Raw genomic sequence first — 6,000 nt, 5'->3', positions numbered from 1 at the left:
TGTTATTTATTTCTTAATTTATCAAACCTATTGGATTTTGTAAAAGCTATTCTATGCTACTTTAATATATATGGTAAATTGCAAAAGGGCATCTCTACTTAGTCTATGAAGGATATGGATAGATGCAATGATTATTAAGTAGGTTATAAAATCTAATTCATAAAAAAGTAAAAGACTTGATAATTGATTATTGATAGGAAGGGGGTTGTCAGCCGTTTTAGCTTTATATATTAGAAGGTTGAGCAGAGTGGAACATTTTAAACTTTTACTTTACTATGAAATCATTTGTCAGTTGAAGCGTTACCTTCTTTTACATTCAACAGAAATAAAGAAGTCTCTGGTGTGGAAAGCTGCGTTGGGGTCCCTGCAGTCTCGCTGCTTGGAACAACATTTCTGGGAAATGTTGTTTTGACTTCTAATAGAAGTCAGAGAGAGCAAGATCAAGGATGAAACGGCATTAGAGTCTCTAAATGTCAGAGTGCGAAGCAGCTTCTCAGGGGAAAAGATATTCCTGAGTCAATATTATAGTCGCCCTCACCTGGTGGCTCGGCATCAATCAGCCCTGTGATGTCGACACACTGCGCTCGGCAGCTTCCTCACTGCCCTTCATCTCCTCCTCTCTGCCCTCCATCTCTTTCTCTCTGTCTCCCTTCCATATCCTTCCATGTGTCAACAAGTTTGATTAGGCTGACATGGGAAAACTGCCGTTTGGCTGCTGCTCTAAAAGATCCTCCACCCTGCCTCTTCTTTTCTCTTCTTCTCCCCAGTTGTGATTCCAACATGCTTGATCTGTTGCACGAACACCACCACCACCCGCCTCTCTGACACCCCCTGGGGAGCCGGGGAGGGCTTTGTCATCTCATAGAGGTGAGATGACTCACATAGTCATGCGGCACAAAGAAGATAAGTTTGAGATGTTCAAGGGTGACTCTATATTCTGTGTTTCAAAACGCTCCGTTCAGATTTAATCCTCTCAGCAATTTCCGGGGGAGACGGCATGCAGGATGTGACAAGCCTCATATCAAACAACGTCGAATTTTGAGATAGCTGGTATTTCTTCCCCAACGTGTTCAAGACACCAGAGTATTTTTCCTTCTCTGACAAAGATTTGTGCAGCGTGTCGGAGGGTGAAGATGAGTATCATTTAAATCAATACCGATTAAAGATAGTCCACCTCCATTTTGCACTCTGGCAGCCTACTGTCAGTTAAGTCTGCAGCAAGTCTGTGCCTCTCTCCTGAGAGAAGATAAATACCAGGTGATCTTTGAAAAATCTAGAAGGTTGGTGTATCAACCAGGCATTGTGAAAGTATTTGCAGTATCCTCACACTTCTTTGCTTCTGAATAAAATATATTCATCGTCGTATATGGTAGCAAGATGCAAATTAAATGTAACCATATTCCCATTAGGGGAATATTTGATTTCCCATTGTATTGAGATGTCGAAAACAAATGTGGTAGCAGGTAAAATGTCCTTGCTCTTCATTGTATAAGCATTATAGTGATGCAGAGATTACATATTTTAGGCCGACCTGTAAGTTAGCATTGCAAGTTTTCCCTGCACAAAAAGTCTATGGTATCTGTGGCAAACAAACATTTCAAACTCGTACAAGTTTTTTTAGCAGGAAGACTAAATAATCGCCGGTAGTAAAAAGCTAACACCAGTCAATCTTTTAATGATATCACAATCGCATGACTTCTTGTCACCACCACTAAGCTAAAGGCGGCTATAAAACTAATGTTTAGCTATAAGCCAACATTAGGCTATATCATGGTGGCATGACTTCAGGTCACCATCGCTATGCTAAAAGGCAGCTAATGTTCTGTCTAATTTAGTCACTTGTTAGCAGACAACGTTTTAATGACAAATAGAAGCTTAAGATATTCACCATTGGGGTATGTATTTACTCATACATTTTTATGACAAAACAAAATGTGAAAATATATGTTCAGCTTGTGTTTACTACATATCTTATTTCAGGCCAAAGGGTCATTCAAAAAGTAACTGACTTTGAGAAGAACAAACCGGAAGTGCTGCAATGCTGACTAATTTCCTTCAACTCGAGCAGGGCAGGGCCGTGGCCACTGTAATGCATACCATTGCAGCGGGCTAACTTCAGTATTAACTAAACGACCAACAGTAGTAACAACACAAAGCATTAAGAGCGAGAATAAATGACTAAAACTGAACACTTGTCACAGTGTAGGAAGGCATATTGGTATCTCCCCTGGGTCAAGCCGACTACCAGCTTTCCTTGTCCAGAGCAAGGTGCGTCTTCTTTGTGGTGAGCTGCGACCACATTACAGCCCCACTGATGTGTGTGTGTGTGAGAGAGCCTTTGGCCAACAGGGAAGGTTAAAAGCACTTGAGCTCTCTCGAAACATTTTGGTTTGAAAGTGTCTGATGAGTTACAATAACAAAAACTGAATATAATGTTTAGAACATTCAAAAAGTTAAAATGACACTTTTTTTATCAATAAATGCATAAGGGTTCGAAAGTCAATGAGGAATCATCATGAAATAATCAAAACCTCAATATTGACCAAAATATCACGATTAGGATTTTTGGCATAATCAAGTAGCCATAGTTCCTTTATACTTTTCTCTTTAGGGTCATTTTTTTTGGATTAATTTGTGATTTATTTATGATGTTAATTGTTTCATGCAACTCCAATTTAAATTTGACTCTAAATGTTTTAAATCTATTGATCACATCTAAAAAGGGGAATGGATTAAAAACATTATTATTATATCCGGTTTATTAGTTGACAATTTAGTTTTCAGAAAAAATAATGCTTAGCTCTCAATGTAATTATCTAAAAAGATAATTATATAAATATTCACGAACTGCAGATTTTAAAGGAGGACAACCCCACCCAAAAATCTTCCACCCAAAAAAAGAGGAATATTTGAGTTCCATGTTTCCGATGCAAATTTGTTTTTGATGTTGCAGCTGTCTTTATCAGTGCTTCTATATTTCAAACTGCTGCAGCATCCAGTAAACAGGCTATAAACTGGCCTCATTGTCTGCCTCACTCTTTCCATCTCTCTGACCAACAGCACTTCTGGAAATCCTTCAATAGCTCCCTTTCATGCTGCCCCAGATGCCAACCGCAGAGAGCCAGAACATCAACCGTCTCCCATCCGCACAGGCAGTAAACAAGCGCGGCTGCCAGACACAACTGACACCATAACACACTCACACCCCCCGGTCCCATCACACACTCAGTCTGGTCAATATCTGCACTAAAATGCAAAACACACTTCTAATGCATTTCAAATGTGCTGTAGCATTTCAAACTGAGCATTACAACAGGATAACCTAGAGGCTATATCTCAAATAAAAAAAATGTAACTTCCACATGTTATATATTCATACAGTGCAGTACAGCTTTGGGGGGGGTGGGGGAAGTTCCACGGATGTTCTTTAACTCTGTAAAGTGATGCATGTTTGAGAATCATGCAGGCAAAGACAGATGTGCAGCAAACACACACAGCATCACACTGAAGAAGAAAGCGGAGGCACCCAGCAGTAGTTTCCCAGCACCCCCAGCGCGTCAGAGAAGGGCACTCAAGTTAGAAATACCTGCAACTACAGAATGGACGGAGAGAGAGGGGACATGCCTGGGAAGGAGGAATTGCCCATTCTCCGCCTGGATGCACCTGTGTACTGTCCTCTACCGCGCCGTCACTTTCTCTCTGATCTTGTTCAGAAGCTCTTCTTTCTTCCTTATTCACTCTTCTGCTGTTGCTTCTTCTTCTGCCGTTCCCCACGCTCCGGTTTTATCCTTTTCTTCTCTGCGCGTCCATGCCTCAGCGTCTGTGTGAAGCGCTTGTTTTCGGACGGGGATGCTCTGCCTGTAGTGAGAGCACGCTGGAGTGCAGAGGCGCTCCTAACCATGTCTCAGCGCGGCCACTGAATAAACTCATGTTTTATGGATGAAGAGCCCTCCCCACTCTGCCGCTCTTAAAGGGCCTGCATCCCCAATCCTGCTGCCTTTGATCTCACCGCCGATGCCATGCGCATTGGATTTTAATGACGCGTCTGTGGGAATATACCGGAGAGGACATCAGTAATTCAATATCACTATTTACGCTTGACACTTGTCCCCATGCAACTGAGGAAAGGAAGCAAGTGATGGAGGGATGAAAAGGAATCCAGAAAAAAAAGTATATACAGATAGATCTGACACTTTTCAGCGGTCGCAATGAATTATGAATACCAGAAAGCAAAGTGTGGAATAGCAAACACTGATAGGATATCCTGAATTCTATGTTATATGCCTGTGAAATGAAGCTGATCTTAGAGTGTGTGTCAACAGCAAAGGATATTGTCAAAGTGAATCCTGCACTAACAGCAGCTGTAATTCAATCCTGAGTTGAAGGCCATGAATTAATGAGACAGAGACTGTGTGTTCAGGGTCAGAGGGGCAGTATGTCATACACACTATGACATCTGATAATAGGATGCCCTGAGAGAGGAGTTACGATATATTTTCTCACCACAAAACATGGTGATACCCTGACCTCAACTCTATCCTGGTAAAAAAAAATAAAACAATGAATCAGCAGGACCGCCGCTCTGCATACTGATAGAGCTGCAATAATTAGTTGACTAATTGATTAGTTGCTTTACAAAAAATATCTCTTACTGTTTTAATAATCAATTAGGGATTTTTTAAATGTATGAGAGACCTTTTTTTAAAGTATGAGAAAATGCTGTTTTTAGCCTTTCAAATATGCTTTCACTTTGTTTTATATCACATTAAAGACCTTATCTTTGGATATTGTAATGACAAAATAAGACATTTAAAAAGACATCACCTTTAAGAAACAGGGATGACCATTTTTATGACACTCAAATGTGATTACATTTGTTCTACGTAAGATACATGAAATGACTATATTCCAAATACAGTACAAATCGTCTCGTCATTTATTTTCAAGCTTCCGGCTTTTGACTTGGCGTTTTGCTCCTCACACGTATATGTCACAAACAATTGCCCGCCTATTTACAGCAGGAGTTGAATTGGGCAAATATGCGTACAAAGATAACACTGCTGCATATTAAATCGAGCGCTCACTAAACTGAGAGCAAGACACCAGCCACCAGTCGAGAGGCATTTACTTCACTTTGTTGAGTCATCTTCACAATCATACGGCCTGCTTTAGTTCAGCTCTCTGACAGCACCTTGATGTCTTAAAGGTCCCATGTCATGCTTTTCCGGTTATTACCCGTCCCCTTGTGTGTTATGTAGCTTTTTCTGCATGTAAACGGTCTGCAAAGTCACAACCCTCAAAGTACACCCTGTAGCGAGTAAAACTCTAACACAGAAAAGACCTGTCTATGCTGCCCCAGAACGCCTCGTTGGAGATTTTATTTCTCCATTTTTTTCTTCCGGGAACCAAGTGACGTAACGACGATCCAAATGGACCAATCCGCGGAGCTCCTCACACACTCACACTCAGCCAGCCTTATTTTTCTCAGCTGCAGTTCCGCGGATTTCTCAGCCTGGACTCAGCCTGAGATAGCGGGACACGGCGAGCTGTCTCAACACACACACAGACCCACAAGCTCGGGCCGGGCCTCGCTGTGTCCCGCCGTCCCGCAGACCCCACGCAGCAACCAGGAAACAACACCAGCAAGCCAGCTCACACTGTCCTCTCCTGCAGCGAGCCCCACAACGTCCCGCCAACACGGCACCCAGACCCCACGCATCATTCTCATCTGTTTGTACTTGCTGGTGTCATTTTCTGGTTGCTAACGCCATTGTAACACATAATCACTGATGTTCCGCTGTAACGGTGGTGGACTCATCAGAACAGAGTGGGCGAGCTGACCAATCAGAGCACACTGGGCTCACAGGGAGGGGGGGGGCAGGAGCTCCAACAAGCCGTTTAGGACAGAGAGTGAATACACATGCTATACAGAGATGCTGTATGAGAAACCAATGTGATTTTGGAAAATTGCACAATTTAAATCTATTCTAGTAGACCTCA

Source organism: Trematomus bernacchii, unplaced genomic scaffold (assembly GCF_902827165.1).
Source record: "Trematomus bernacchii unplaced genomic scaffold, fTreBer1.1, whole genome shotgun sequence".
NCBI classification, from domain to species: domain Eukaryota; kingdom Metazoa; phylum Chordata; class Actinopteri; order Perciformes; family Nototheniidae; genus Trematomus; species Trematomus bernacchii.
The sequence above is the reverse complement of the archived record's forward strand: the minus strand, read 5'-3'. Positions refer to the sequence as shown.